At 41.3% G+C, this 21,004-nt stretch overlaps 1 long non-coding RNA gene and 1 pseudogene across 1 annotated transcript; both read left to right on the top strand.

Moving 5' to 3' along the window:
* The first annotated feature begins 305 nt into the window (after positions 1-305).
* On the top strand, positions 306-2,577 carry LOC111946381. Its single transcript, XR_002872072.1, has 4 exons — positions 306-375; positions 878-982; positions 1,076-1,173; positions 1,773-2,577. It is a non-coding gene; the product is annotated as an uncharacterized LOC111946381 (long non-coding RNA).
* A 7,382-nt stretch (positions 2,578-9,959) lies between these two features.
* Positions 9,960-17,931, top strand: LOC110013781 (annotated as a pseudogene).
* Positions 17,932-21,004: the final 3,073 nt, after the last annotated feature.

Genomic DNA, 21,004 nt, shown 5'->3' with positions numbered 1-21,004 from the left:
TTGCTTTTTTTCCACAAATAGTGGTTACGTGGTGGGCGCGTTTTTGTGTTACCGTGACAATCAGTCGCTGTTTTCGGAGTGAAAAAAAAAAGTTAATAAAGAAACTGTCTTAAAGAACTGAAGCTGTTTTCCACCCCCTTTTTTTAACCCGCTCTAAGGGTTCCAACTGGGAAATGAACAAACCCGCAACCTCATTTTGAAAAGATGTGGAGGACAAAGCAGACACAGCAGTCATTAACACAACTTTTTGTTTCTTTTTGGACATAGGTTCAATGCTATTGTTCTTATAAAATGAATTATCCTTTTTTTTCCAGATATCCCAGATATTGTGGACGCCACTACTCCAGCGGTGGTGTCCGTATCCGGTTTCCGGAGGTAAGTGCCTGAACCTCTGTTCACTGAGCTGAAGGCTGGCTGTAGTGATGGGATGTTGAAGCCTCAGCTGCGTTTACCTGGACAAAAGTAATCGTTATGAAGGCTTGATCAGAATAAAAATGCGTCATGTAAACATTCATTTTAAATGATTGATCTTTATGTTAAGTCTCTGGTGTAGTGGTACAAGGTAAACAGAAGTTTACTAGTGCTTTCAGAGACACAGATGAGCTCCTTCCTTAAGGTGTCTATATCATGTCAAATCCACTTTTTGAATGTAACATCAAGTTAAGTCCTCTCCAAAAACAGCTGGTATTTTGATCCATTCAAACATTTCTACGTATTCCTCTAAAACCTCTTCTCTGGGTAACAAGCCCCCCCAATTCATGAAAACAAGCGCGTTGTCATACATATGCAAAAATGCAGCTGTGAAAAATAAATAAAATAAAATAAAATAAATAAATAAACTGTTCTTAGGTCTGCTGTCCCCTTTGTCTCTCTTTAGACCTCTATTCTTCAGGAGGAAGACGCTTGGCACAGGATTTATAATCAGTGATGACGGTGATGTAATCACCAATGCCCAAGTCGTCCGGGGACCTGCAGAGTGCAGGTGAGCGACAGCAACGTAGTTTTACCAAAACTTCAATTTGTCATAGTTTGAAGAACAGGAAATAGGTCTGATTGTGTTCTCACTGATTTCCAGGTGGAGCTTGAAAGTAAACAGAAATTTGAAGCCACCATCAAACGTGTGGATGAGGAGGCCAACATCGCCCTCATCCACATTAAAACATCTGTGAGAATGTGAGCTCTTCCTCTCCCTTTTCCCCTTTCCTTCCTTCTTTTCAACCCACTTCACTTTATTTAGAAAGAGTCAGTTCACAGCTATGGTTGTCTCAAGGCACTACCCAAAACACGAGAAAAATCCAATCAACTTTGCTCATTGCAGTTGTCTTATTCAAAGTATTTAATCAGCCACCCAATGAGAGAGGCATTAGAGAAAAATAAGGATCATAAAGAACATTATAGGACAAAAAAGACATCCCAGTAAGAATGGTTAGTTATCAGACCAATAGAACAACTGAGTAACAGCTGTTTATTTCTTTCTTAAACATCTATGGGTTTTGGCTTGCTGTGACCAACAGGTACTTCCTGTTTGGAACGCAAAGGGGAGGGGTCACTAAGTCCAGTTCTCTAATACAGTCATGGGCAGGGGAAGAAAGCTTTCTCTTAGTCTCTTTGTTCTTGTTTGAAAAGGATCTGTGTCGCCACCTAGAGGTGGTCCAGTAGAGGTGATATCAGAGGTGGAAGCTGTCTCTGCTGATGTTCTGGGCTTTACTGAGGGAGTGGGAGCTGTGTCTAGGATCTGCTCAAATCTGCGATGTCTTCATCGTCTTCCACAGATGAAGCTGCCCATCCCGCAACTCTGCAGCTCCCCAGCTGTGCGGCCAGGCCAAGCAGTCCTGTCATTGGGCAACCCTCCCTGCATTGATGTCACCATGGGGATAGTGAGGGGGAGACGGTCCCTCAGACAAAACATATTACAGCACAGGGCCTTCACTACCGTGAGCTCCCACTGTGGTTTGGTCAGTGTGTCTGTGAGGATCGTTCAGAACTTACTCACTGCAGCTTCTCCCTCTTTTCTTTTAGGAAGAATTCTCGGGGGGGCCGCTGGTAAATATGATGAGTGATGTTTATCTGAGCAGAAGCTGGATTCTGACATTCAGAGCATGACACTGATTAGTCATTAAGAATCGTAAAGGAAACAGGAAACCCTGTCGGTGCAGACGTGTCACTTCCTGTATGTATGTGCAGTGAAGGTCAATCCAAACTGTCATCTGTACAATGAAGATGACTGGGTTCTACTCACTCACTGGTTTAACTAAATGGGTCCAGGTCATTTTTTTTTTCAGAACCAAATTGCTTTTTTATGTCCTTCTGTAGTTCTGGACTGAAAGACCAGATTGTTTTAGCGCGCACATCGTACCTGATGAAAATGAATTTTGGTCACAGTGAACAACCCATGGTCATGGATTGATGGCCACGTTCAAATGCACACTGATGGCAGGGATTGACCACACACGGATGTGTGAACGTAAAGCCCACAGAGACTCTGATCTTATTCCTGACCCTTCTTCTGTTGCCTAATAACATTCTTTTTTCTGTCGTATGGCTATGCAGGACGGGGAGGTGATTGGAGTGAACAAGGAGAACTAAAAAGCCGGGATCTCCTTGGCGGTCTGCGCTGAAGATGTTCTTCAGTTTTTGGTAGGTTTGTCTCGTCAGCCACAGCCTTCTCTCAGTTCGTCATCGCAATGTTTATCTCTAATATCGCGAGTTTTCCTCATCATGCATTCCTATTCTAATCTATTTTCAAAGTGTTCCCATCAGTTAGTTATGATTATTGTGAGAGCGAGAGCTCTCTGTTTACATTTTCTCCCGCCAGCTTTCAGCCCTTCAAACCCCAAACCTAACAGTAGTGGTGCAACAAAAAGGGGCGGAGCAGGAAGACTGCGGCCCGTTGGTTGTAGCAGCTACGTCACACCTACAAGCTTTTCTAAAAGGCATTTTTTCATCTACTCCTGATTCACAACAATTTGAAAAAGAAATAGTCAGAAATGCCGTTTGAATCTTAACTTTCTTTTAATATGTCCTCCATATTTTTTGCTGATGTTCTCACCACAGATGTTTTCAATCAGCAGCAGGTTTTAGAAGTTCTACGTGTTGAAGTTTAGTTTAGATGCTGTGATGCGTTCATGGTCATCGCTGGTGGTTCGGTTGAAGACCAAAGACCATTTCCTGTTTTTGTGTGGATATGCAGATGAAAATGTGTCATGAACACAAAGCACAACAACTTCTTGTACTTTTCCCACAACGATTGAAGATGTTCAGTAAATCCAGACAGTCGTGGCTACAGTTATCTCCTCATTCTTTGGTAGAAACTCCTCTGATCTGGACTTTGTCTGTCTCTGCAGAATTCTGCCTCAGCAGCTGCACCTCCACCCTGACCTGCTGCTCTTCTTCTTCCCGTCCCTCTGATCTGTATGGTGGAGCCATTCATTTTAAATCTGTTCATTTTAAATCTGTTCATTTTAAATCCATTTATTTTAATTCTGTTTGAATCTTTCCCTGATCACAATTTTTCATCTTCAATCTGATTTTATTAATGGTTTTAACGTGTTTATTGTTAACATGTTGTGATTTCATTGCTTTCTTTCCATTTGTACAGTGTCCTTGCGTGTTCTGCAAGGCGCTTTTAAACAAATGTATTATTACTATTAATTATTATTTTTATGCAATAACTGAACATTTCAATAGTTTTGAACTTTATCTTGGTGTTTTTTAAATTAATAAAGTTTAAAGAAAATGAAAATAAAAATGAATTTGTGTTGTTTTCCACTAAATTGTCATTCTTACCTGGTCCTGCCCATCCAGTGGTAACCATGACAACACCAGAAGCAGGTAGGTTCCCTTCTTCTGCCCCATCAGTACTGGGAAGACAGGCTGCGTTGGTTTTGGGGTCAAAGGTCAGACCCTTGGTGCTGGGCAGCTTCAGCAATATCAGGTTGTGACCGCCACTCTGTCCCCTGAACTTCCCTGAACTTCCTGTCACCTGCCAAGACCACGTAGTCCTGGGGGAGGAGCTATTTAGACATTCTTGTTTGGCTTTGAGAGTTAATTAATTTAAATATTAGAAAATTTGCATAATTGATTACCAAAATGCCAGTTTTTGCGTATTTGATTGCAAATTGTGCTTTCCTCTTCATGGCTCCTCCTCTGGCCCTCCACCATCTTCCTTAACCCACAGCTCAGCTCCTCAGGCCTGGTCTTCACTGCCGCCTCGTGGGGTTTAGAGTCACACTTCACCCCTGCGTCTGCAGCCCTGGATGTTCCGCCCCAGAGAGGGGCACTCCCCCAGGAACTCCTCCTTCCCTGTGCACCTCAGCTGGTCCAGGTGGAGGGGTCCTTTCCCCTGACCAAAGCCTCCTGCTGCTGTCGCTCTGCCACCGAGGAGGAGGCGTGGGAGACACGAGTCATTCTTGAAATATTTTTCCCTGAGCTCTCCATGTTTACACAAACCTGTGTCCCAGTTGTCTGCACATCACAGCCGCGTTCAGGTCGTTCCAACCAGAGTGCCCCCAGTCTCCATGGAAATAAACCTCAACTCGCCCTTCTTTCCTGCTGCTGCCACCCACCAGCCGCAGAAATAAACCTAATTCATATTCATGTCTGATCTGGAATTCTTTTCAGTAAAAACACAGTTTACGTTCAAAAATCTAATTTTTTGATAGAGTTTTAATCCTGAAGTACACACTTGTGGAAGGTGAAATGACCGACACCTCCTTGTTCTCCTGACTGGATCTCCCTCTGCAGCGAACCCCAACGTCTTCACTGTGGGAGCAGTCGGTCCGTCCCGGGATCCCGTGACGACATCCAGAGGGGAGGTCTCTGATCCTTTACAGTGGACGTCGTCCAGGAGAATCAGCCTTTGCCAAATAACTCATCTGTGACGACCTCTGCATGACCCCTGGAAGTGCAGAACAACTTCAAGTCTGCTTAGATATTTGGTCATAAGAAAGAAAAGTAATCTTATCAAGGAAGTTTTTCAGGATCAAAATAATAATCGTTTAAAAAAATTTGGATTGCACTGGGATGGTTTGGACATGTTGAAAGAATGGGAAGGGAGCAATTGGGGAAAAAAGTAAACAAATCTGATGTGAGTGGAGTGAGAATGAGAGGAAGACCACGAATGGGATGGACAGAGGGATGACTGTGGTGCAGGGGAGAGAGGCTGCTCAGGACAGGGATGGATGGAGAGAGTTTGTGTATGAATGAATGGATGGGTGTGGCAGAGGTCTGGTCTTGTGAAGTGGCAAGGGGAAACCAGCCTTGGCTGAGGCCCTGCTGTGGAGGTGCCCACACTGGGCTTTGCAGCTGACAGTGTGGTGTGGCTTAGACCAGGCCTTAGACCAGTCACACACACACACTGAAGGAGGAGGGTGTGGGGAAGAGAAGGAGGGAGTTAAGAATGTGTGCCCTGTCTAGGCTACCCCACTTTGGTGGGACAATGCCTGGGTATATAGATAGATTAAAAAAGTTAGTCTTGTTGGCTAGAATTTTCTTCTTAAAATAAATTTTTTCTTACCAAAATGTCAGATTTTATTGTGGCTTTTTATCATTTTTAATTGAATAATTTTTGATTTTTCATTGTGTATGGTTTAAAATCAGCATTGGAGGCTCCAGAAAAGTTGGGATGAGGAAAAAACGTTGGGAAAAAAAACTGTATTTGCGTACTGTATATGTTGGCATTACATTTTCTTCTTGTATTTAACAACACTAAGGGGAGCCGGTTTAACTCATGCTGGTTTGTGGCGCCTTCCGTCCGTGAAACCAGGGTTCAACTCCAGGCTGCTCCCTGTTCCCTTCTCTACCTCCGTGCCAGTTCCAAGCCCAGTTTGAGAAGGTTGCGTCAGCAAGGGCATCTGGCATAAAAACATTGCCAAGTTTACCATGCGACTCGTTCACTGTGGCAACCCCTGATGGGAGAAGCTGAAAGAGGGAGAAGGGGAGCCAGGTTTGCAGCACCTTCCAACTGTGAAACCAGTGTTCAAATCCAGGCTGCTTCCTATTCCCTTCTCTGCTTCTGTGCCGGTCCCAAGCCCAGACAAGTTGAGAGGGTTGCATCAGGAAGGGCATCCAGTGTAAAACATTGCCAAGTTACCATGCAACTCATCCTCAAAAGAGAGGTTGTTTCACTGTGGCAACCCCTGATGGGAAAAGCCAAAAGTGAAAGAAGATTTAAGAACACTAAGAATTTCCATTGGTAGAAGAAGAGAACTGGACTTAGTGACCCCTCCCTTTTGCATTCTAAACAGGAAGTACTTGCTGGTCACAGCAAGCCAAAAGCCCATAGATTTCTATAAAGAAATACCAATGGATTTATGTGGATGAGGGCGATGTCAGCTTCCTTATGGTGGCATCAAATCTATCTCCACTCATCAGCTCCACCTGGAAAACGGTGAGGACACAATCAGACCTATTTCCTGTTCTTCAAACTTGGACGAATTGACACTTTAGTAAGACGACGTTGCTGTGCTCACCTGCACTCTGCAGCTCCCCTGGACAACGTGGGTGCAGGTTAGGACATCCCCAAGCAGCAGAGACAGAATCTGTTTACCCTGCGAGGGACATCGATTCTCAGAAGAAGAGTGGAATCTAATTCCACTATTCTAAGGAAAGCAGCAGTTCAAACTACAACACTTTAACATCAGTTGACTCATTTTATTACAGAGACACCAACCAGAGGATTTAATTGTTTGAGAACTTTTTTCTCATTTAACATTTTTGCAGCTGGTGTTTGGCTTAGAATTAAACCAAAGTCCCCTTCCAAGTTTTATCATAAATTTGTGCAATTTCTTAAAACATTAGACACACAATTCTGTGCAACTTCCAAGCTTTCCAAACATTTTTACCTCATTGTGGCCTCTAATTTTCCCTTTCTTTGTTGTTTTTACTTAAACTTTCTTCCTATGAAGCTCCAGAATGATTTAACATAAAACAAAAAAGAAGAAAATTTCTAAAATATATGAATTAAAATACACCTTTATTTTTATGAGAACCATGCAGTTTGGAAAAAAGGCAAACCAATAATCAAACTACATGTCTTTATTAAGGTACATATTTTATTTTTAAGCATAAAAAGCTTTGTGGTGGCGCAGTGGTTAGAGCTCTTGCCTCACAGCAAGAAGGCCCCCAGTTCAAGTCACCGCTGGGGGTCCTGGACCAAAAAACATCAACGGGGAACCTTTCTGTGTGGAGTTTGCATGTTCTCCCCGTGCATGCGGGGGCTTTCTCTGGGGACTCTGGCTCCCTCCCCTGTTTCATGCTTCATAGGTTCATTGGTCAACCTAAATTGTCCTTAGGTGTGAATGTGAGAGTGCATGGGTGTGTGATTGTGGACACTCTACCCTGCGACAGACTGGCGACCTGTCCAGGGTGTCCCCTACCTTCATCCACAAGTGGCCAGGATAGGCTCCAGCAGCCCCGTGACCCCGAAAGGGAAAAACGAATTAGAAGATGAATGAATTTCTTTTTAATAACAAAATAGTGTTTTAATTAGAATTAAAGATGATAAAGCAGGGCATTATAACACACAGACACAGGATAGTGTGACCTTCAGTAAAAAACTTGTGTTCAAATTTTGATTCCTGTTGTGCAGTAAAGCAAGAACTGTCTTCCCAACGAGATGAAGGGTCATGTGATGTTTGAATCTCAGACTCAGAACCGACTCATTTAGGCAACTTTCATTGAAATAGATTGATAATTGTACCTATTTTTATAGCACACACAAACCGTTTCATATTTGATTTGCTTGTATTGTTGTTTCATGCAATACTGAGGTAAATAAAGGATGATATATTTGTTGGATGAGTATCTTTTTCTCTTGACCTGGGATCGTTTTTCATTTCTCTGAACACAGGAAGAAGCGGTGGAGGTTTGTCAGGTTTTGTGTCTTGTAGCGGTACAGCAAAGGCCTGGTCGTGGGCTCATGTCGGTCAAGGTTCAGTACCGATCCTGCTGGATGCTGTGAAGAGTACCGGCAATGAGATCCTTCTGGATCAGTGTTCCGATGGCGACTGGGAGCAGCACAACGGTGACCACATGGAGGACGCCGCGGTCTCCTGCAGCCCTTACACGGGTACGCACAGACAAACCTCTAAATATATCTCTTGGGCATCAATAATCATCCCATGTTGCTGCATGTTTTTGTTTGTAGATATGCAATAGTAAAAATAACAGCATTGTGTCTATAAACTATGATCATAAACATAAAATCAAAAGTAGATGTAAAAAAAATATGAAAAGTGATCTTTATATCACCACATTTTTAAATACTAAACTTATAAATAAACTCTATAAAATACCTCAAAACATTGAAACTTAGTGTTCTTAAATATAATTTAAAAAATGTAATGCCAACATATACAGTACACGAATACTTCTTTTTCAACGATTTTTCCTCATCCTAACTTTTCTGGAGCCTCCAATGCTGATTTCAAACCATACGCAACAAAAAGTCAAACATTATTCAAGTAAAAATGAAAAAAAGCCACAAAAAAATCTGACAATTTGGTAAGAAAAAAGGTCTTTCCAAGAATTTAATTTTAAGAAGAAAATTCTAGCCAATAAAAAAACTTCCTTGATAAGATTACTCTTCTTTCTTATGACCAAATATCTAAGCAGACTTGAAGTTGTTCTGCACTTCCAGGGGTCATGCAGAGGTCGTCACAGATGAGTTATTTGGCAAAGGCTGATTCTCCTGGACGACGTCCACTGTAAAGGATCAGAGACCTCCCCTCTGGATGTCATCACGGGATCCCGGGACGGACCGACTGCTCCCACAGTGAAGACGTTGGGGTTCGCTGCAGAGGGAGATCCAGTCAGGAGAACAAGGAGGTCTTCAGTTTCTGCAGGTGTGAACTTCAGGATTAAAACTCTAATGCGAACTAATCTAATCCTAAACACTGAAAAAACTGGAAAAGTGAGGTTGTTTGTTTAATATGAACAAATTATGTTTACCTTCGAAACATGTTACAATCTTGAAGATCACACTTGATTTCTAGCAGTATTACATCTTTTTATTACGACAAAGTTTTAGGGCCACCAAAAAAAAGTCATATTATGAGATTCTAGATTAGATTTACAAGAAAAAAACTCGTAAATTTACGAGAAAAAAAACAAACTTTTACAAGATTAAAGTGAAAGTGAGCATACAGAGCAGCAAGTGAACGCCACGCAGCAGAGCACACCGACTAAACTCAATAAAACAGGTCAGCTGAATGTTTATTGATAACGTTCCAAATGTTTGGCAGCTCATTTGTTTGATTTACAATAATTTATTGTTTTATGTATTGATGGGTGTTTTGCAGGATCTCTTCATCCCGATGAAGCCATCGGTGTCCCTGCAGCTTTCCACTTCAATCCTTTCTTCCTCCACCAAAGACAAGATCTTTATGTTTATTCAAAATTCTGTTTATTGTCTATCTATTGTCATTCCACACATAGTATTTGCAGAGAAATACACAAGTGAGACGAGATGTTTTTTCTCACTAGCATGACAGAGCAAAGAAGCAGCAACAATAAAAATGGCAATAAAATAACAGTCCAAGAATAAAAGAAATAGCAAAAAATAAGATAAATACAACATTACATGAGTGAAACAAAATAAAATAAAATAATGTGAAACTTCCATATGATTTTGAGTCGTCAAATAAAGCTTCACAAAAGGCTCCGAATATTTCTGCCTCAAGCTAGGCTCTGATAAACGGAAAACGTTGTTTTTTTCCTTGTTAATCTATGACTTTTTTCTCGTATGTTTACGAGATTTTAATCCTCGTAAATGTATGACTTAACATCTCGTAAATTAACATTTATGACTTTCTTTAGTAAATTTACGACTTAAGAGTCGTAAACTGGCCCTAAAACTCCGTCGTAATATATTTAAATCATGTTGATAAAAAATGAAATACGATTCATTTCATTCATATGATTTACGTTTTGGCCTTTGCCCCTTAATTTTGGACTGGTAAACCCCGTTATTGGAGAAGCATTCCAGGAGGAGAAACGTTGCAGTCAGCCATTTTGGAGAAGCTGCAAGCACCTGCTGGCTGGAGGAACTTGTGAAAGGTAAGTTGAATTTACTCTAACAACTTAATTAAGGGAAGTGGTAGACGTCATATTTCTTAATGTTGTTAGTTTTCACGGGGAAAAGCGTTTTAGTTCACTTTTTTTTATCGTAGTCATCAAGGTTAAGGCCATGCGCACCACTTTTACCATATTTGCCCCTGCCGGCCGCAGCCCTCCCCTCGACGACTAGTTTAGGGAAGTGGGAGACGTCATATTTATTAAAAATGTTGTAAGTTTTCACGGGGAAGAGCGTTTTAGTTCACTTTTTTTTTCTGTCGTAGTCATCAAGATTAAGGCTAGTATGCGCACCACTTTTGCCAGATTTGCCCCTGCCGTCCGCAGCCCTCCGCTCGACAACAGGTAGCACCCTAGGCATATTTTTTGCTAGCGCAAAAAAAGTTTTTGAAAGCAATAAATAAATATATATATATCTATATATAGATCTATATCTATATATAAAATCAAAGCAGAATAAAATATTATTGAAAAGCAAATATTTAATATTTTCACTTGCAACTTTAACTTAGAAAGTATGTGTGCGACTTAAAACGTTTTGTGTGCAACGTGGTGGCAGAAATATCACTCCATGTTTTACACCCTCTCTGTATAGTAAACGCGCGAAGAAAGCACGCGGGGGTGGGGTGACCAACTTGCAGCTGCAGATGACGTGAACAGGTGTCTGACCCTGAGAGGGAAAGCAGCAGAGGGGCGGGGCTTAGTCATCCCACATGACTACAGACCCTAAAATACACATTGCTGCCTCCAAGTTAGATGATTGTTTTTTATTTATAAGATTGTGTTTTAATGGGTTTACTTGGTTATTTAAAGAAATAAGAGGAAAAAATATGGGAACGAATCTGTGCTAAAGTGAAGTTGTTTAAGTCTAGGGACCACAAGCTACAAATTTCTAAGGTCCAGAGATACATTTTGGTTTTCACAAATGATAAGAGTTTCCAATTATGAACACAGAAACAAAAAAGTAGCCCAATAGACTTAAAATTGAGCAAGTTATTAATATTTTACGTCAAGCTGATTGCCTTGTTTTGCGGCTAGAAAACAATGGGAAAACTTGGTAATCACAGCTAGACACATCAAGGATTTTCGTCTCTTTTAATACCACATCTTCCCTCTCTGTGCTCTAAATCAGTGTTTTTCAACCAGTGTGCTGCGGCACACTAGTGTGCCGTGGGAGATGGTCAAGTGCGCCATGGAGAAATTGCCCTCATTCACTGATCTAAAAACATTTTCCATCTCCAGGAAATCAGCTCTTTGTTCATCCAAACAGGCCCTGATAAGCCCTGAGTAGTTAGGAATATAAAAGATCTTAAAATTACTTTTTCTTTGTGTTTATTTAATTCTATTAAAGACATTTTGATAAGAATCACGGTACCGCGATTTAGCTGCAGCTATAACTGTGTAAGTCCCGCCCCTTTAACTGTCTCTGCCAATCATTCTTCAAGACTTAATCACATGTCATCAGTCTGACCAATCAGAAGTGGTTAAAGTCTTCACTTCCTTGTTCTTAATTCTGCTGATAAAGTCGCTCAGTTCTAACAAAAATACCAGCTAAAGCTCGTCTTTAGCTGGTGGTTCATCTCTTAGAAAAAAACAGCCGCAACTTCCTGCTTTTTCTGCCACAATTATCACAAAAATCCACGTGAGATTGCGGGGGAGGGGGGGCTGTCGATCAATACAGACCATGAATTTCTGCTTTTTTTTTTTTTTGGGATGCTGGTGTGCCGCGGGATTTTTGTCAGGGTTAAAGTGTGCCGTGGCTCAAAAAAGGTTGAAAAACACTGCTCTAAATACCATCAATTTGTAACACGACATGGTAAAAGTGATTCTGAAGGTTTTAATAGTTTTTAGAGAAATGTTCATTTAATGTTATACCATGGTCCAGGTGAATACTCGATTCTGATTGGCTGCTGGGTATGCTTTAAGTAAGGGTTAATGGCCGACGAAGTATGCATTATCACTTTTTAACGCACGGCGTGGAAGCCTGAACCGTCCGACGCGAAGCGGTTAATGCATACTTTGTCGGCCATTAACCCTTAGTTATTCTACAACGTATCAGAGCCTTTTGGAGTAAACATTGAACAAAACAAACAAACTGTATGTCCAAAATGAATGCATATTTTAAAAGTAAATGATGTATTCCTTTCTAGAAATGTTGCCAAAATAAAAATTAGTCCTCAAAATATCTTGTTTTGTGGGATTGTGTTTTGTGACTGCTCCCACAGTGAAGACGTTGGGGTTCGCTGCAGAGGGAGATCCAGTCAGGAGAACAAGGAGGTGTCGGTCATTTCACCTTCCACAGGTGTGTACTTCAGGATTAAAACTCTATCAAAAAATGGGATTCTTGAAGGTAAACTGTGTTTTTACTGAAAAGAATTCCAGATCAGACATGAATATGAATTAGGTTTATTTCTGCAGCTGGTGGGTGGCAGCAGCAGGAAAGAAGGGCGAGTTGAGGTTTATTTCCATGGAGACTGGGAGGCACTCTGGTTGGAACGACCTGAACGTGGCTGTGATGTGCAGACAACTGGGACACAGGTTTGTGTAAACATGGAGAGCTCAGGGAAAAACATTTCAAGAATGACTCGTGTCTCCCATGCCTCCTCCTCAGTGGCAGAGGACTACAGCAGGAGGCTTTGGTCAGGGGAAAGGACCCCTCCACCTGGACCAGCTGAGGTGCACAGGGAAGGAGGAGTTCCTGGGGGAGTGCCCCTCTCTGGGACGGAACATCCAGGGCTGCAGAGGCAGGGGTGAAGTGTGATGCTAAACCCCACGAGGTCTTAGCAGGTGTCAGTGGGGCTTCAGTCTCAGAGGGAGGGCGAGGGGCCCCTCTGCAGCAGCACACTGATCAGCCCCTGCTGGAAGCTGACATCTGCGTTCTGCTTCAGGAGGTAAATCCCACGCTTCCTTCTGTATCAGTTATGGGAAAAAGCTGCTCACTCAGACTCAGCTCCTTATTAATTTATGTTTTTAACCCGAACCTCGTCCTGCAGGTTTAGCAGCGATCCCACCATCCATGTGGTGAGAGTCAGGGCCTTGGAGCAAATGCTGACACCTGAGCGGCTGGTGCTTGACAGGAAGTTCAGGGGACAGAGCGGCGGTCACGACCTGCTTCACGACTTGCTGAAGCTGCCTAGCACCAAGGGTCACTGTCTGACCTTTGACCCCAACACCAACGCAGCCTGTCTCCCCAGTACTGATGGGGCAGAAGAAGGAAGAAGCAGGTAGGTTACCTGTTTCTTGTGTTGTCATGGTTACCACTGGATGGGCAGGACCAGGTAAGAATATGACAATTTAGTGAAAAATAACACAAACTCTTATTTTTCTTTAAACTGAAAATTAATTTAAACAAACCCCACCAAGATAAGGTTCAAAATGATTGAAATGATCAGTTTTTGCATAAAAATATGTCATAGCATATGTTTGAAACAAAGAAAAAATAACAATGCCTTATGAAATATGTATAAAATATAAATTAATTAACAGCACCAATTCGTTTATATTTTCTTTTAACTGAAAATGAATAATAAACCACCAAGATAAAGTTCAAAACTATTGAAATGATCAGTTTTTTGCATAAATATATCAAAGCATTTTTTTAAAGATTAATAATAATATATTTTATTTAAAAGCGCCTTTCAGAACACCCAAGGACACTGTACAGATTGAAAGAAAACACAATAAAATCACAACATGTTGAAGACAATAAACAAGTTAAAACAATTTATAAAATCAGTTACAAGATGAAAAATTGTGATCAGGGAAAGCAGATTTCAGTCTGGATTTAAAAATTGGAGTCGATGTCACAAAGGTCTGAGGGGGAGAGAGTTCCAGAGTTTGGGAGCAGAGTGGCTGAAGGCACGGCTCCCCACGGTGACCATACGGGCGGAGGGGCGGAAAGCTGAAGGGAAGGAGAGCAGCAGGTCAGGGTGGAGGTGGGACTGCTGGGGGAGAATTCTGCAAAGACAGACAAAGTCCAGATCAGAGGAGTTTCTACCAAAGTATGAAGAGAAAAATCAATGATTTCTATCGCTAGAGGAGACATCACGTGATTCCTCATGGGAGGAGACAATGAGTTATATCGCTAGAGGAGACCTGGGAAGCCTGGCCGACGGTGGCGGAGGGCGACGCCATCTTGGTAAGGTCGACGGCGCCCACATGACGATGATTTCTATAGCCTTTGGTGGCATCTAAGTAGCTTTTATATAAAATATATATATATATATTAGGGGTGTCACGATTTCGACTTTAAATCAAAATCGATCGAAATGAAGTCACAGTCTCGAACTTCCAATTAAAAAATGGAATCGTCGATACTGCCGCGCCCCCATGTTGCGTCCGGTTACTTGCCAAGCAGAAAAAAAAACACTTGTGTTGAAGTGCTGCGAGTCAACCTCCTCTAACAGCCGCTCAAAAGATAGCATGGCAACTGCAGATGCAGGAGACCCATCGACAGAACTCGAATCACGTCCCCTTTCACTGAAGTCGCTGGTGTGGAAGTATTTTGGATTTCCAGTGAGTTATGTTGAAAACTTTCGCGTTGAAAAAAAAAACCCAACAGTTTGCAAGCTGTGCTATGTGCGTGTAGCATATTATCTCACTGGCAGCATGACTAACATGTTAGGGCATCTCTGCAGGCACCACAAAAAGATAGATTTATCTGTGAAACCAGTGCTTCTCAAATAGTGGGGCGCGCCCAGATGCGATGCCAGGGGGGGGCGCGCAGTAGCAGCGGTTTAAGGCACAGGTGCGCAAATTTAACGGGGTCGGCGGTGACTTGGAAAAAAATCCGCGCCCCTGTTGTTTTCTTATTATCTGTTCTATCAGAGAGTTTGTAACAGCCTGAAACAGTGAACTGCCGTCCCTGCAGCGTCTCCTGTCACACGCGGCTGGCCTGTGTGAGAGAATGAAAGGGGAGGGGTGGTGAGATCCGGCTGAGAGTTGGAACGCGCATGCGGAGAGTTGCCCAGATCAGGATCATCGCGTGCCTTTAGATTACTTGGCTCATGCTAATAACACCATTCTTTATTAACTATTGTAGACATTTTGATGATGTCTTTATTTTCCATCAATGTATTCCTTGCCTGCCTGTAGTTTATTTGGTGTCAGTATTTCAGATAAAGACAGCAGGTAATTCAGGAAAGCAGCTGCACTTTATGAGATCATAAATAAGCAATCCATCATTTAGAGAAAAAAAATCAGCACAATGTTTTTATCTGTTTCTTCAGATGAAAAACTTTAAATATATTGGTGCTACTGTGTTAATGTTTCAGATAAATTTAAATTTAATATTATTTATGGATTGAAATATTTTTCTCCGCTTCAAATGGTTCAGTTGGTCAAAATGTTTCTAGTTTAAATAAGAACTGACAGATTTTTTTATTTTAAGCTTTTCTTCTGTTTTAGACTGGAACAGGGTTTCTGTGTGGCAAAATAAATGTTATATTTGTTGAAAGTATTTTTTTTATTGTTAAAAGATACAATTTTAGTTATACTTACACAATTTTTATAGATACTAACCTAATACATTGTCTCCGGGCGAGTGTGTTCGGCGTGCGTGTGTGGTGGTGGGGGTGAGGTAAGGGGGGGGGGGGGGGGGGGGGGCGGGGGCGAGAAACCTTTTCTTTTTCCTAGGGGGGTCTTGCAAAAAATAATTGAGAAGCACTGTGTTAAACCAACAACTACACAAACTACTCTTCCGTCTTCATTTGGAATTAAACTTCCAAGCAACTCAACTGTGCAAATGCAATTATGCGTGCGGTAGGAGTATTCATAGCCGCGGACATGCGACCTTATTCGGTGGTGGAAAACTCCGGTTTTAGGCATTTAATTAGCGTGCTAGAGCCACGCAACGAAATCCCAAGTATAACGCATCTCACAGCTACGGTGATTCCCTCCATGTGCAATAATGTAAAAGAGAAAGTTATTGAAGTTCTCTTTCCATATTCCTCTTTAAGAAGAACTTAAAACTGCAAAATTGTTACAGTTGTCTTGTGTTGTTTTATTATAAAAAATGTTAATGTTTTTGACAACTCAAAGAGAAGCTCTAAACAACATATCCATCTTTAGGAAGAAGATGAAAGAATGAAAAAATACAGTCATCATTCTCAGGGGATAAGAAGTAGTTATGAGTGTGGTATATGTTCATCTGTTCGGAAATAGCTTAAGACACTTAATTGTTGAGAGACTATGGACATGTCTGTTTTATTGTTTTTGTTTGTTTTGTTGTAAACTTGAATGTCATCTTTTGTGAAGAAGACTGCACTTACAAAAGAGATCTTTTAAAAGAGATGGCAGTTTATTTTAAGCTTTCAATTGACTAAAGATATAAGTTATTGTTACATTGTGTTGTTAATAAAAGTTTTAAATTTGACCATGTAGTGTGGTACATTGCAAACAGAGGTCAGATATTATATTGCATGAAAGTCTAGTTTGAAAAATGACAATCTGGGCTTTAAAACGAATAAATGTAAAAATCGAGAATCGAATCGAACCACGACCTTAGAATGGAAAATGCAATCGAATCGAGGATTTGGAGAATCGTGACACCCCTAATATATATATATATATGTCCTTCGATACCAATATTCAACAGCAACGAAACCTACTCAGATCTCAGTACTTCTAAACATCTAATATCAACTGCCTCATATGATGGAAATTTAAAATACTCTTTAAACTTGAAGCTATCTTTATAACTACTATCTTTACACAGATTTAAATATATTGGGGTTTTTTTTCTTTGGTTTTGATAATTTTTGCTTAAAGAATATAAAATACAAAGACTGTCATAAAAATGTAAAATATCATATCAATCCCATGGAAAAAAAAAATTTTTCAGCTTATGTCAGTCTGTTCTGTTATGAGTGAAAGTTATAGTGTTTAATGAATGTGTTTTAAATCTTCTGTTAATGGACGTTTTTGGAGACCTCTAGCGGTCGCGCCAGGTACTGTTAATCAACACAATAAAGATTTGAATAATCTTTATTAAAAAGTGAACATGTAGAAACGAATGAAGCCCCTGCAGCATTAAAAGAAAAAATTATAATAATTACTTGTCAAATTTTATGCCTTCCTCCTTCGTGGACTAATTTCTTCGATTTTTGGCAGTGGAAACCCACACAATGGACTGGCATTTTGCAAAAAATGTGTTCACATGCATGCACTGCGGCAGTGACTTGACCTCACCAAGATGGCGGTGCCCTCCTCCCATGAGGAACCATGTGATGTCTCCTCTAGTGATAGAACTCATTGAGAAAAATCACACAAACAGAAATTGTAAGACCCTTTTTTTCCTCGGTTCTCAGGAGGATGTTACACTCTTATGTTACAACTTACAAAGTTGATTTTACATGATAAAGGCTCATTAAGGAGCACATCTGTGTCTTTGAAAGCACTAGTATACTCCTGTTAACACATCATCAGAGACTTAACATAGACATCAATAATTTAAAATGAATGTTTACATGACGCATTTTTATTCTGATCTTCATTCCAATTACTTTTGTCCAGGTAAACGCAGCTGAGGCATCAACATCCCATCACCACAGCCAGCCTTCAGCTCAGTGAACAGAGGGTCAGGCACTTACCTCCAGAAACATAATATGGACACCACTGCTGGTGTTGTGGCATCCTCAATATCTGGGATTATATTCCTACTTCTAATAAGGAGGAAGAAGCACCCTTGACTGGGGGGGGGGTGATAATCTATGAGAGCAATGGACACAAATCCATTTTCCTGTTGTTCAATTTTGATAGCTATTACTACACTTATTTATTATATATATTTAATATTATCTTATTATAATCTGAATGTCAGAATCCAGCTTCTGCTCAGATAAACATCACTCATCATATTTACCAGCCAGTGACGTGCAGTCAGGAGAGGCAGGTGAGGCTGTGCCTCACCTGTCATTATGGGAAGAAAAGAGAAAAGAATAATCCAATTATTATATTTAATCAGTAATTTGTGCTTTGCAGTCATTTTCCATTTAAATGTACCATATTTGGGTGTTTTTTCTTTTCAAAATCGCTGAATTTCCGCATTTGCCGTTCAGATACTAAGAAGTGACGTGCGATGAGGCACCAGCCCGCTGAGCCTCACCTTGGATTGCGCAATACCTATGCAGTCAGACGGCACTGCTGTCTCTCTGTATGTCGGTTCAAGCACTTGTACTATATGAGCTGAATTTACATAATTTAGCAGATGTATATGATGTACAGTGTTTGTTTTTATAAATAACTGTATGTGAGGGACGTGTTTCTTGTGCTGAGCGCTAAACGCCGGCAAAAAAGCCGCTGGGTGAGGCCAGACATTCTCGTGCCTCATGTTAGGGGGCGCCGGTGAGCCCTGCGATTATGACGCTAAAAAATAATAGAAGAAGTGATAGCAAGCGGCAAGTCATTTTCTTCAGAAGGAGCGGCGTATGGACTTTATTTACAAGTAAAGGTAAGACGATAATAAGGTTTGTGCTTTTTTCTATGCTGCAGTTTGTATATGAAAAAAAAACATGTTGAAATGATATTTTAAACAAAACACGTTAATTGTTGTCAATCAAATGGTGAATAAGTTACTCAGTATGGTTCATATGTTTGTATATCTGATGACGTCAGTGCCTCACCAGCCATTAACCTCACCGCACGTCACTGTTACCAGCGGCCCCCCCGAGAATTCTTCCTAAAAGAAAAGAGGGAGAAGCTGCAGTGAGTAAGTTCTGAACGGTCCTCACAGACACACTGACCAAACCACAGTGGGAGCTCACGGTAGTGAAGGCGCTGTGCTGTATTCTGTTTTGTCTGAGGGACCGTCTCCCACTCACTATCCCCATAGTGACATGCATGCAGGGAGGATTGCCCAATGCCAGGACTGCTTGGCCTGGCCGCACAGCTGGGGAGCTGCAGAGTTGCAGGATGGGCAGCTTCATCTGTGGAAGACGATGAAGACAATGCAGATCTGAGCAGATCCTAGACACAGCTCCCACTCCCTCAGTAAAGCCCAGAACATCAGCAGAGACAGCTTCCACCTCGGATATCACCTCTACTGCCCTCTAGGTGGCGACACAGATCCTTTTCAAACAAGAACAAAGAGACAGCTTTCCTTCCCCAGAGTGGTCTCAGCCCATGACTGTATGAGAGAACTGGACTTCGTGACCCCTCCCTTTGCGTTCCAAACAGGAAGAGCTCACATTGTCACCGATGAATTAATGTGGATTAGGGCGATGTTGACCTCCTCATCCACACGTCTGATGGTGGCATCAAATCTATATCCACTTTTCAGCTCCACCTGGAAATCAGTGAGGACACAATCAGACCTATTTCCTGCTCTTCAAACTATGACAAATTGAAGTTTTAGTAAAACTACGTTGCTGTCGCTCACCTGCACTCTGCAGCCCCCCCGGACGACTTGGGCAGTGGTGATAATATCACCATCATCTGTTATGATGAACCCAGTCCTTGTGGTCCAAAGCACCTTCCTCCTGAAGAATAGAGGTCTAAAGAGAGACGAAGGGGACAGCAGACCTAAGAACAATATTTGAAAATAAAGAATTAGTTATTTTTCACAGCTGCAGTTTTGCATATGTATGACAACCATATTGACAAGCGGCCCCCCTGAGAATCCTCCCTAGAAGAGAAGAGGGAGAAGCTGCAGTGAGTAAGTTCTGAACGATCCTGACCAAACCACAGTGGGAGCTCACGGTAGTGAAGGCGCTGTGCACGATGACACTGATGCTTCCATGCAATCTTCTCCCGCTCACCATCCCCATTGTTACGGTCCATATGTAGGGTGGAGGGTTCCCGAAGGCCAGGACCGTCTCCCCTAGCCGCACAGCAGCAGAGCTGCCAAAGTGCAAGATGGGCAGGGGAATCTGTGGGAGGGCGATGAAGACAACGCAGATTTGAGCAGATTCTTGACACCACCTACTACATCAGAGAAGATCTCTGCTTGGTTTATATAAAGCGCCCACTCCCTCAGTAAAGGCCAGAACATCACCAGAGACAAACATGTCAGGACGAATTGACATTTTAGTAACCTCTGGAACACACGTACAAACACCACTGCTGGCATTATGCCATCCACAATGTCTGTAACATCCTTGTTCCAGCAGATCAAGGGCTTACTGGGGTGGGGGGGACAATCTATGAGAGCATTATTGATTATATCACAGTCATCCGTGATTATGAATCCTGTGCGATTATATCCCTACTTCTAAAAAGGAGGAAGGAGCTCCCTTGACTGGGGTGGGTGGGGGAATGAATATCTATGATCTTATTATTTATTATTATCATTATGTATTAATATTGATTTATTATGTATTTATTGTTATATATTATTGTTAACTTGCTATTGATTTATTTGTGATTAATAATATTATTGACATATTGAGTTATTCTTGGGCTTTGCTACATCATTTAAATTACATGTCAAAGAGATCTAAGACTTCTAAATGTTTATAAATTATTTTTTAAAATTCTTTGTATAACATTTTTATTTTTAAGAAGTCCTGCAACTATGCATTTTTCATTAAAGTTTAAGCTTTTAAGTCTGACTGTTTCTCTTATTTAACAACAACAAATTGTGTGTACATAATATATTATTTAAGTAATTATATCTATGTATAAATATATATAAAAGCTACTTAGATGCCACCAAAGGCTATAGAAACCATTGTCATTTGGACGCCGACGGCCTCACCAAGATGTCTTTGCTCTCGGCCAGGCTTCCCAAGCGGGCGTGTCTCCTCTGGTGATAGAACTCATTGAGATAAATCCACAAAAACAGAAATTGTAAGACACTTTTTTTCCTCTGTTCTCAGGAGGATGTTACACACAAAAAGTTAATTTTACATGATAAAGGCTCCATAAAGAGCTCATCTGTGTCTCTGAAAGTACTAGTATACTTCTGTTAACACATCATCAGAGACTTAACATAAAG

The sequence above is a fragment of the Oryzias latipes genome, chromosome 19, assembly GCF_002234675.1.
Source record: "Oryzias latipes chromosome 19, ASM223467v1".
NCBI lineage: Eukaryota > Metazoa > Chordata > Actinopteri > Beloniformes > Adrianichthyidae > Oryzias > Oryzias latipes.
This window is presented reverse-complemented; position numbering and strand designations above follow the sequence as displayed.